This window comes from Cupressus sempervirens, chromosome 3 (genome assembly GCF_028749045.1).
Source record: "Cupressus sempervirens isolate cs-2001-9-10 chromosome 3, ASM2874904v1, whole genome shotgun sequence".
Lineage (NCBI taxonomy): Eukaryota > Viridiplantae > Streptophyta > Pinopsida > Cupressales > Cupressaceae > Cupressus > Cupressus sempervirens.
This window is the reverse complement of record NC_143120.1, coordinates 485,359,710-485,371,969: the sequence shown is the minus strand read 5'-3', so window position 1 is coordinate 485,371,969 and position 12,260 is coordinate 485,359,710.

Sequence of the window (12,260 nt, the reverse complement as noted above, 5' to 3'; positions counted from 1 at the left end):
ATTTGACAACAAATAGAACTACTTTGAAGGAGTTAAAGTCACATTCAATTATATCATCCAAGATGCCATAGTATTGATTTTAAGATTGTTGAGGATGTATGTCGTTTCTAGATGATATATTGGTGACCTCAAAAACTATAGTTATCCCAGAATCACAAGTTTTCTTTGTGTCATCTAACTTTTTTATACAAAATTTATGGTCGTGATAGTACATAGCTTTGTGGTGCTTGACTTACAATTTTTGAAGCATGCGTAAATTATTTGCATTGTGAATTGATACAAAATATACATTGAGATATGATCATTAATAAATTTCTACATACTTCTCCACCTCTTAAACCCTTTACTAGATCAACTACCATCGGTGTAACATTGGAATCTCCATTACAATGGGCTTTTGTAACCAATGAACCAACACCTTCCCATGTTAATGAGCAACCATTTTGTTGACATCATTCAATCCATACCATCATCCAATCAAGATTGTTCACAATATACAAATGTATCGCATCCCACTCTCGACCACCTGTATAAAAAAAAATACACCAATTATAAATAACTTATATTGAAAATTTATAAGAATTAATTAACTACAATAACATCTTAGATTTACCTCTTACTTTCCTCAATCTACCTTTTCCCATCAAGTACTCCCCTTCAAATTTGTTAATTGAGTTAGGATCCCAAATACAATCTACATGGATCTTTGCTACAAACTTAAGAAGATATTCACTAATGTACACCATGGTCTAGTATACCATAGAACCCTCAGGATGTGCGATTTGTCGAAACAAGACTTTCAAAAATTTTGAGTGCCTCTCAACCATCCACATTGACCTGGTTGGTACAGGTCCACACAATTCAATCTCCTCAACTTGATGTATGAGGCAGTGTTCTTGTGCATTGAAAAAACTTGGAGGTAGGCACTTTTGCATTTCACACATAAGAAGAGGAATTTTTCTCTTCCAATATTTTATATCTTCTTTATTGATTTCTTTAGATGACAACCACCTCATGTATTTTCCAAGATCATATATAGCCTATTTGACATTGTTAGCGAAGTGGTGTGGGAGAGATAGAGGTAGAATGTACTACAATATTTGTAAAATGATCTTGTCAATATTTTATAAAAGAATGCAATTAAAACTACATGAAGTATACAAATATATAGTGAATACAAAATAACATGAATTACCTTAATAAATGTATGCCAATCCTGTATTCTCAATCCTGGCCCAAATTCACTTTTCTTTGATATGAGATTGTTTATGTTCACAACAAATCCTGTGGGAAGTCATATTTTTTTTATGACTTCTTTTATAGCATTGCTCTATTGCTCTGACAATAACCAAATAAGGGCACTTGTATCAATTTGGTCTCCATTGTTATTTTATCAAATGCCATTTTTCATTGCATGGTTGGATTCTTCAATGTCACTACAAGTTTTGACAATTTGGTCTTTGTCACGCCTTCCATCCAAGATTTTCCATAATGTCTCTGTTACATTCTTTCCAATATGCATAAGATCAAACAAATGCACAATTGGGAGTTGCTTGTAGTACAACGACCTAGTAAATTGTGTAGGATAAACTTTTAGTCCTTTTGGAAGTTGGTCATTGATGCCTTGACGACCTTCACAAGCATCAATTACATTATCAGTAAACAAAACACAATATCAAAATATAAATTTGAAATAAAAACCATCAGATGGAATGACATTACCTGGATGATTTATTTTATTGTATGCCAACTTCCATAGGCGAGGTGTCATTCTCTAAGGCTTTGATGTAGTCTCTTCTTTCCCATTGAAAAGATGTTTTTCGATAATTTGGTACTTATGATTTCTATGCAGAAAGTGTTTATTCTCATTGAACACCTTCTTCTTAAACTTTTTAAATGACGAGATTTCATCTTTGGACCACAAACTAGACATGCAAATTTTTCCTTTATCTAAAGACCTACAAGATTGTGTATAATTGGATTAAATATGTTAACTTTGTGTTGTCACTATAACATACCAAAAAAGAGGTGTTAAGAAGAGAACATACCACAAAGATGTGTTAGCCTAGGGGCATCATGTATTGTCCATACAAGCATTGCATAAAATTTAAATTGTCTTTGTCCTATTGGTCTATAGATGTGATACATAGTAACCCATTCCATAATACCATCAACTCATCAATAAGGGGTTCAATATATACATTGATATCTTTAACTTGGTACTTACCTAGTTGAATGAACAAAAATATTACATAATTATTATGACCATTTTGATGGATTAGTAATAATAAATTAATTTAAATGACCATTAAATCAAAAATTACCTGGAACAATCAGTGTCAACATTATGTGCTCTCTCTTTATGGAAAACTAAGGAGGTATGTTATTTTTGATAACAAAAAAAGGCCACACTGAATAAGTAGATCTCATCTCTCCAAAAGGATTGACACCATTTGCTTCCAATGAAAGCTTGAGATTATGAGGTTCTTCTTTAAAGTGTGGCCATTTTTCCTCTATTTCCTTAAATGCCAAACCATATGCAGGCATTCGCATAATGTCATCTTGAATTCTATTGCATGCATGGTAATCCATAAATTGTGCCAAGCTATTACACCTGAATAATCGTTGTAGACATGGAATAATGGGAATATGCCAAAGAACCTTATGAGACACCTTTTTTGTTAATCGATCTTATTGATATCTACTAGTATGAAAAATAGAGCATTGTGTTGTAAATTCATGATGTTTATGATATATAATATGATCGTTCAGACATGCATGTATTGTTTGATACTCCATTCCAATATCTTTCATGATGGCAGATAATTCTTGATACAAGTGAGGTAGAATGTTTGATGGTGGTAACAAACTCTCACCTATCAACCTACGACCAAAAATATAATTTGTTAATTTCAAGAATATCAATTGGTACACAAACCCAATGTTAATTGTAAGGGAACTACGAGTAAAATAATGAAAGAAGATGACATACCTTAACATACGTGTCATTGCTACGTTGGATAAACCATTTATAAACTTCAAGTTCACCAACAACAATACAAAAACAAGAAGAGTTGTTTCAGAGCCTTCATATAGGGACTTGTGTGCCTTCTCAAGTATAGGTACATCAAGCTCTATGTCAACACCACCATCATCATCATCATCTTGATCATTGTGATCATCTTGATCATCGTGATCTTCTTCCATGGTATCATTACCTTCTACTTCAATATTCACACCTCCATGTTCCCTCATTTGGAAATCCACACTCTCTGAATTTTCATTGTCCATAACATGAAACTTAGGGATGTTGACCTATATGAAAAATGATGACTTTATATTAGCCATGACCATGATGTCATCATCAAATCATTTCTTATGTAATTTATAAATTATTAAAATACATACCAATGGACAATATTTGTTTCCCCCTTCAATGTGACCATGTTGCCGACAATGTTCCTTAGTTGTTTTGATTAAATATCTTTGAGTCTTTAAGCTCTTACAATTTTTGCGAGGACAATAGCATTTTACATCACCTTTTATTTTTAAGTTAGACCACAGTCTAGCAATTGTCTCCCTATTTTTTTGTGTGTTAATATCATCAAACATGGTCTTTCTTGAATGGAATGACTCGTTGGTGGAAGAAGGATGATTTTTTTGCAACCTGCAAATGGAGTAGTAAGAGGAAGGCACATAGAAATGAATAATAAAGTGAGACAGATAGAAAGAGGTACAGATAGAGAGATAGATTGATAAAGAGATAAAGAAATATAAAAAATGAAAAGAAACAAATACTTAGTTGACCTTCCATAACTCTACCTCTACATATTGCACTTGCTACATACAAGCACTTCCTGAGAAAATGGGCAGCAGTAGCCAAGAAGGAAATAGGAGAGTCAATTTGGCTCAAGAGGAGGATGGAAAAAGTGACCAAGGGGCAAGAGGAAATGTTGATCCAGAGAGAGGAGAGTCTCTAATGTTCTAGTTCACTCAAAGACAAAGAAAAAATAACTGGCATTCTTTAGATCTGGTATTTTTTTCAACATAAATGTTCTAATTCGCTCAAAGACAAAGACAAAGACCCTAGGAGAGTGGGTTCCACTTGGGAAGGTAGAGATCCACATGTGATAGGGCTTGGTAATACCTATGTACTAATGCACAATCTATGTTGTGCTATCAACCATCTCAATAAAGAAAAATAGAGAAAATTTGTACTTGAAATTAGATGGAGAAAGATGTAGCACATGACTTCTGAAACCAAGGCTTGGGATCTATAGTATAAAAAGTTGGATTTTCAAGTGTAAAGAACTGATTTTAAATGCATGCATTTTTTATAGTCTATAATGTATGTCAAATGCTATTCTATGCACTCAAGGGTTAAAATTAAAAACATATTGGTCTATGGTAACCTTATACAATTATATTGGTCTATGGTAACCATATGCAATCCTTTGCTATGTTATAAAAATATTTTAAAAGGGTATTAAGAAGTGTCTTTAGATTGTCAAACATTTTTAGGAAAACCAAAGTTTTCCCCATTCCAAGCACGCATCAGGATTGACAGGTAGGGTATTGTGCATTTAAGAAAAATTTATAGAAGTATGGTATTGTCTTAGAGTCTTAAAGAACACTGTGCCAGTTAATTAGGTATTTAAGAAATTGAGTCAGCATCTAGGAATATTGTGATAGACTTAAACAAGTTAATTCCTTGAAGAATTTGAAGTTGTCAATAGGCACAAGTATCTAAGTCTCTTAAGTTTGCAACTTTTATTCTATATTTAATACCAACTGCCCTTCCTTTGCATTAGTAGTTATCATAGAAATTACTCTAATTTGATTTCCAATTTTGGAAAACAACAACCTTTAGGAATATATTAGGGAACTATAAATAACTCAGGGTCAATATGAAATGGTCTTCTATTTTTGGAATCAATCCCTAGGTGGATTCAGGCATACCCGACAAGGTGACTTGATGGTTATAGGGTTTGGATAGAGCAGTAGTTTTATTGGTTTGTGCCAATTAAGGATTGGAGTATGTATAGAAATATCTAAAGGTATAGTTTCCAAGAACTAAGAAGGATTTGAATCTTTGTAAGACCCATCAACAAGTAAAGTCTTCAAAACCTTGTAAGTAGGCTATTTTATAGGAATGAGTTGTATGGAGGGGTTGAAGAACTAAAACCTTGAAAATATTCAAGCTCTCTAAAATCATAACTTAACTGGTATCTTCTTGAATTCTTTTCAAAATATTTTCAAAATGGAAAATTTAGAGGCCTAATTAGTGGTGTAGGGGCACCAAGATCATCCTATGAAGACACCAAAACATATCATGAAGAACAAACGAGTGAGTAGGACAAGGAGATATCCAAGCAATACAAATGGACTAGAATTAAAAGCTATAATGGTTTTCATAAGAAAATAATCTAATTAGATGAGTTTATTTTGTAATGTCCTAAAAGGACTGAAAGTCATACTTGTAATGTCCTTAAAGGACCAAGAATTTTTTTTTATTGGACTAATGTTGTCCAAACCTAACTTATGTTTACAAGAAGTTTAGAAAGGGCAGGAGATAGGTCTAGGTATTAGAATAAGGGTTGAATATAAATTTAAAACCATTTTTGTTATTTAAAATTCAAATATTTAAAAACAAATGACTATAAAGGTATTTGGAGGGAATTAGTGTTTGGGGTGTATTTAGGCTTAAACTAAGCCTCCAACCAGTAAGAGTTGGTTGTGATAGTTTGGGGAAGGCCATTAAAGCATAAATGCATCCATTGTACACTAGAGATCTGGCTGTATAGATTGATAAAAACAATGAGCAATAAAATCCTCATTTTTCTATTTCATTGATTTTTTGAACTCTTCATTGTTTGGATTGATATATTTATGAATTAGAAAGGCTTATCGATTCTATTTTAATCATTGTTGAACTTCACTTCATTTTGAGAAGTTTGTACGCCTAGTGCAAGTAAACAAGTGTTGATTCTGCTAGTTATCTTGTAACTTATCCTAAGACTTATTACTTGATGGCCATCCCATGAATTATAAGGGCCTATAATTCATGGGATGTGCATTTCTAACATGTATAATTGTATTCTAACCTTTTAATTACAAAGGAGAATGCAACATTGGTTGACTGTTATGAAACAGTGCAGGTTTCCTAGAAGGAATTCATGGGTATAGAGTAGCAGTAGAGTTTTGGTCTGAAGGAGGAACCTATTTTATGGTTTGAACCATCTTAGTATGATCATCTAAAGGATAAACAACTATCGATTGTTCTTAGAATTGATCAGATACAGTAGATTTGAGAAACCCTTGGATTGAGGGTTTGGAGGTCATAAATTGGGGTTTTGGGGGTTTCCAATGGATTGAGTCTAGTGCAGGGCACCTAAGTATCCAAGGCATGGTATCAAGGTTTTTTGATAGATTAGAATTTTTAGGAAAGAGGTTTGGTACTTACTTATAATAAAGACTCACTTGTAAGGTACATTGGCACATTGGTGTGGTTATAAACCAAGTGACCATATGTAACCAAAGAGTCTTAATTTATGTGATTTTGAGTATTTTGATGTTTTTAGGATGTTTTAGGTGGGTATAAGTGTGTTTATAGGGTTTTCAATCATTAAGACACCATTGGATATAGGGTTTGTAAAAAATTGCAAAAAGTGTAAGAAAGTTGCAAAATGCAAAAAGTTGCTAGATAACATTTTTTGCAATTTTGGTTGTCAAATTGAAAAAGGGGTTGTACAGTCTTCCAACCATTCAAATATTAGCTATAACCATTGGAATTAATTTATTTAAGGTCTCCACAAGTGGAGAAGGTCATTGTACAAACGAGTGAATAACATTTAGTGAATAAAACTCAATTTTTTTTCCTTTTTCTCTATTTTTTCAATTTTGTATGGCCTGTATAGATTGGTAGTGGTAAAAGTTTCATATGGTTGGATATAGGATTTAGTTCAAGTTCTATTTCAATTGTTTTGAAGGCTTTATCTTATTTAGAATAAAAGTTATAATAGTTTTTGTGAAGGTTACTCGGATTTACCCTAAATTTGAGGGTTTCAGAAAGATGGCTTCCTAACTTGCAATTATACTATGGGATTTCAATGCCACTTTGTGGAATGTAAGTTAGGAGAGGTTTCTTTGAGATGGCAAAGTTTTAGGGTTGTAGGAGTAGGGAACCTATTTTTACCAACAAGCCCTAAACTGAACATAGTCTTATGTCTAGTCTAGTTTTGAAGGAAAAAGAAGGATCAGGCTCCCAAGTTGATCAATTTGACCTAGGTGAGGGTGTAGAAGGAAAAATTGAATGTGTGGAAGAGATCCAAGTGGTTGAAACAAGTTCGTGAACCCATTTCTTTATGTTTTCCTTGTAACCCAGCCTAATCTAGCTAATTAGGACTGTGACATTAAACAAGGCATAAGTTGATGCTAGAGTAGATTTTGTGCTTGATCTTTTGGAATATATTATGAGTGGTTGAAGGGTGTTTAAAGGTGTAAAAACATTGGTTGGTCCTTTGTATGGTTTGGGATTTTGACAGTGGAAACTAAAATTTGTCCTAATAGAATGCTGGTAACAATCTTTGCAAATTTGTTGTTGGGTATGAGAAGAAGTTCAAAGTTGGAGTTTCTTATTGATTTGAGTCTATAGAAACCATTTTCTAATAGAGAAGTTGAGTCCTGATCAATCTAAGAAGTATTTTCCATTTTAGGCCTATTGGTGATAGGGAGTCCCTGATAGTTGTGATTGATCTAAGTTGTTTGAATGCCTTAGGTTTGAGGGTTGGGCTTGTAAAGTGGAGTCCACTTGCAAGGTAGAGTCTACCTGTGTTAGAAGCCCATTGGATCAATCAATATCCTTGAAAGCAAGTTAAGGTGCTATTTGAAGTTTGGAAGAGCATTTTGGTGCTTTTGTTGCATGCTCTACATCAGAGTCTTAACCCTTTGGGATTTAGTCATATTTAGCCATTATATGACTCTGTTGAGAGTTTGGAGTGATAAGGATGAGAGAAGAGTGAGGATACTCTATTAATTGATGGGATTTTATGCTACTTAAGTGTCACTTTGTGCAGATAGTTAGACCTAGTCCAAAGAAGTCTATAGTAAGGTCTAGGTATGTTAAGGTACTTGGAAAAGGGTATTTGAAAATGATTTTACTTTACCAAGTGTTTTGGGAAAAGGTAAAGTTATTTGGGATTTTGAGGGAGGGAAGAGCTATGGTGTATGTTCTAAAATTGTCCCACAGTGTTGTTTGGTTTGTGTATGGGTGGATGAATTATCAGAGATGATTGATGTTGCAAATTGAGGGAATTTGGAAGTTTGAGGTGGCATTTGTGCAAATTGGTGAAGTATAGGGGGTTGGAGCATAGGTTGAAGAGAGAAGTGATTGAAGGATCATATGCATTGCAACCATGAGAGCTCAATTCTCATGTCAAGGATCATGTTTTGGATCTATGGTGGGTTGTCTATTTGGATTTCCATCATTTCTCACTTTCTTTACTACACATGATCATGCATTTGATTTTAAGGAACACTATTTCACTTGTAGATTTATTACCACAAATCTTCTTGGACTCCCAGCTCGTGCCAAGATGAGGCTCTGCCCAAGCTCAACTCATCAAGCCACATGAATACTTGCAATAAAAAATGCCAATTAAATTCCATCCCATCATTTGGGTTCCTTTGCTTTTTATTAGCTCCACTTTTGCAATTAGACAATGAGAGTGTAGTTTATTTTAATATAATGAGGTGGGAGTATGTTGAATTGTGAATTTTGAGTAATGTGATATGTGGAACAACAAGAAATTGGCATTTGTGTGGCTATGATAGAGCCTTATGTGTTAACTCCTCCCTCCATATTTCCCTTTGTAAACTATGATATCAAGGAAACGGAATTGAAATTTTACATCATGGAATTGACTGTGAGTTGGAAAATAAAATGGTTTAGTAAGAAAACCAATGTAAAAATGGGAGATATCATAGACCGTAATAAGTAAAAGTGATGGAAGATTGATAGAGATGAAGATATATAAATATGGAGCATGTGAAGCAAAGAAAAGGGGTAGATAAAGAGAGAGGAGAAAGGGGAAGATAGATATGGAAGAGATAAATATTTATAGAGTTGACATAAGAAAAGAATAAGAGAGGGAGAGATATAAAGTTGAAGATAGATATAGGAAGCCATGCACACGCACACATGTGTGCACACACACACACACACAAGGGGGTGTGTGTGAGAGATATAAAGATAAATTTAATTAATTTGGTTTACTTAGTGACCATGGAATATGCAAAAAAATTTATTAAAATTCCTAGAAACTTTCAAACACATGCAATCAATGTGTAGAAAGTCAGTCTCAAAAACCTTTACATGCCTTCTCCTTAATTGCGTCAATAAGGGAGCTCTCCAAAAAAATTACATCCACTATAACCTCATGGAAGGAAATTTTGCTAAAATTTTAGTTATTGTAATCAATATAATTTTATATTTAGATATAATACAAATATATTATCTACCTATATCTCTCCCTCTCCATCTTCAACTATAGCTTCCTCTTGATCTCTCTTCCCAATCTCTATCTTTTTCACCGCATCTCTTTCTCTCCCCTCTATTTCCCCTATTATAAATGTCTAATATCTCTCCCTTGATCCATCTATATCTCTCATCTCTCATTTCTTTATCTTTATATTTATCTCACTTTCCTTCCCTCCTTTTTATCTTTGTCTCTTTGATGCAAGTAGAACTGATGAAGGCAAGGGAAGTCCACAATTGTTCATGGTAAGCTAATACAAGGAAAGTTTCCAATTTCCCAATGGGCCAAGCAAGTAGGTAGAATGGTAATGGTACTCACAAATCTACCAAGCAACACAATCTCACCTACTTCTACTCCCACACACAAAGATTCACCAAACTCCAAGATGACTCTTCACCTTTCTATCACTCACTAGCACCCCCTTAGGATCTTTCAATACCAACACCTTCAAGGCACTCCCTAAGCATACCAAAGGCTTTAAGAAACTAAACCAACATAGAATCACCGAAATTAAAGATTACAAGATTCATTTCAAAACCCCACAAGAAGAACTATTAATCCTACCTAAAAAGATACCCAATTCAATTAGGCCTACATATCAAGTTTTTGGAAAATAACTTAAAATTCTTCCAAAAAATATTCAAATCAAATTTGAAACTCTGATGTGTTTGGGATTTCTCTAGGATTCTAAAATTTTAGGTCTCCAAGCTAATGCTATGTCACCAAAAGTAGGTGAGAACAATTTTTTGATGTGCGAATACTAGATGTATGTCTAGGCAACTCCAACTATGTATCATTTTTTATTGCAAGGTTTTAGATTTATTGTATGTGAGAGTGTGATTTCATGAGATAGAATCATCATTTTTTTTGAAGCTAGAGTATTGTGATTAACAGTGTAATTATAATTGATTCGAACTAAATATGGTTTGATGGTGTTCAATTGACTATTTTTGTAAATTTTCCTTTTGATTTGGGCTGCTAATTCCATAATATATTTTGTATCATGGAAGCTTTCTAGCTAAAATGTTTTAAATTTCATTCCAAGTTGATTGTGTTGTTATACTACATTTTGGAGCTTGTGAATTTTCATAAATTAAAGAGCACGCGTTAGCCTCTGAAAAATATGAAAATTTGAGAGTTGTTTGATTGAAGCATTTGGAGCAAAAATATCCAGCTTTGTCCTAGCAATAGTCAACTTTTTGAAGGAGTTTTGCATGTTTTTAATTTGTAAATTCTAGACCCTAAAGTTGCATAAAATTCCAACTATGAAGATAAGAAAAACTGTTATTTTTGAATTCCACTAAATCTGTAACCTAATCACCACTCTTAAGTCAAAATCATCAACTTTGCTCCAGAAAGCATTAGTGCAGTGCACAGTTTTGATGGCCATGAGGAAGATTGGTTCAAAAAACCCTAAGATTAAGGGTTTTATTTCTCTCCAAGGACGATGGTTGTAAGTTGATAAGAAAATTGAAAATAGAAATAAAGAATATCAAGATTGGAGTACTTTGCAGAATGTCTCTTAATTCAAAACAAAATCCTTTCTTTTCTATTTTGAATGCTTACCTAATTTGCTTGATTTTTGTGGCAAGATTCCTAGAAATGGTGCTGGAAGGATTTCTAGGGTTATGTTGCTCACAAGATTTCTAAATGCTCTAATATTAAATGCTAGAAAAGTGAAATATTCAATGGATATGGTGCTCAAGTGAAATGCTCAACTAATTTGCCACTTTCTTTTAAATCTTTATGTTGCTGTGTTGGTCACAATTGAGACCAAAACAAAATATAAAACATTGGTCACAATTACGACCAACACAAGCATGTATCAAAAAAAAAATTCCTTTATAATGTGACCAACCAAGAAATTTATATTTGATTGGTCAAAATTTAAGGTAGAAATTTGGGGTTAAATGTACTAGTGAATCCATCAATTCTCTATTTGAGGCTTTCAGTACCTCCTTCTCAGACCTTAACTCCTCTAGCTTATCTTCTATCTTTGTAATAGTTGATTTCCAGATGTTGACCACAGAGTTATGCACTAGAATTCCCAAGTCAATAGTTTTGATTTAAAAATGATTAGGAGTTAATTCATGAAACTTTCCCTCCTTTTGGGGTTTTGCAATCTCCATAAGCAAGTATCTAAAAATTGAGTCTATTGCCAACACTGTAATAATCTTCTGCTTCTTTTATTTATTTGACTTAGGCTAGGACTAATTTTCTTGTACGGTGAGGTATTTAGATGGAGCACTCTTCTCACGTCTCCTCTTCTTTCTATCAATGGCCTCTTCCAACCAAGATTCAGTTGAAAAGACATTGAGTGTTGACTATAGAGCTATAGGATCAAAGAGCTTCCTCACCATTAGGAGTTTCACCTTGCTCCTACTAGAAAAGGGAAAGGTAGTTTCTTTAATAACTAAAAGGGCTAGATTTTTACCTTTTTGAGATGCATCTTTCTCCTATCCATCCAAAGGGTTTTTTTTCCTATCTAGGTTGATGACTGTTACAGAGGAGGAATCCTTGACTACTAATTTCTCCTTCTCTTTATCTTTATCTGACTCTGCCTCTTTATATCCCACTTTTCTAGTGTCTGGCATAGGTTGGAGGGACTTGCATGTTCTTTTCAAAAGGTTGATCTCTTCCTCCACCAATAGATTGAGCTAGTCTAGATGATGTTGATGTGGCAGCAATAGTGGAAGTAGTAGTTGGTGATGATTGAGCAGTTCC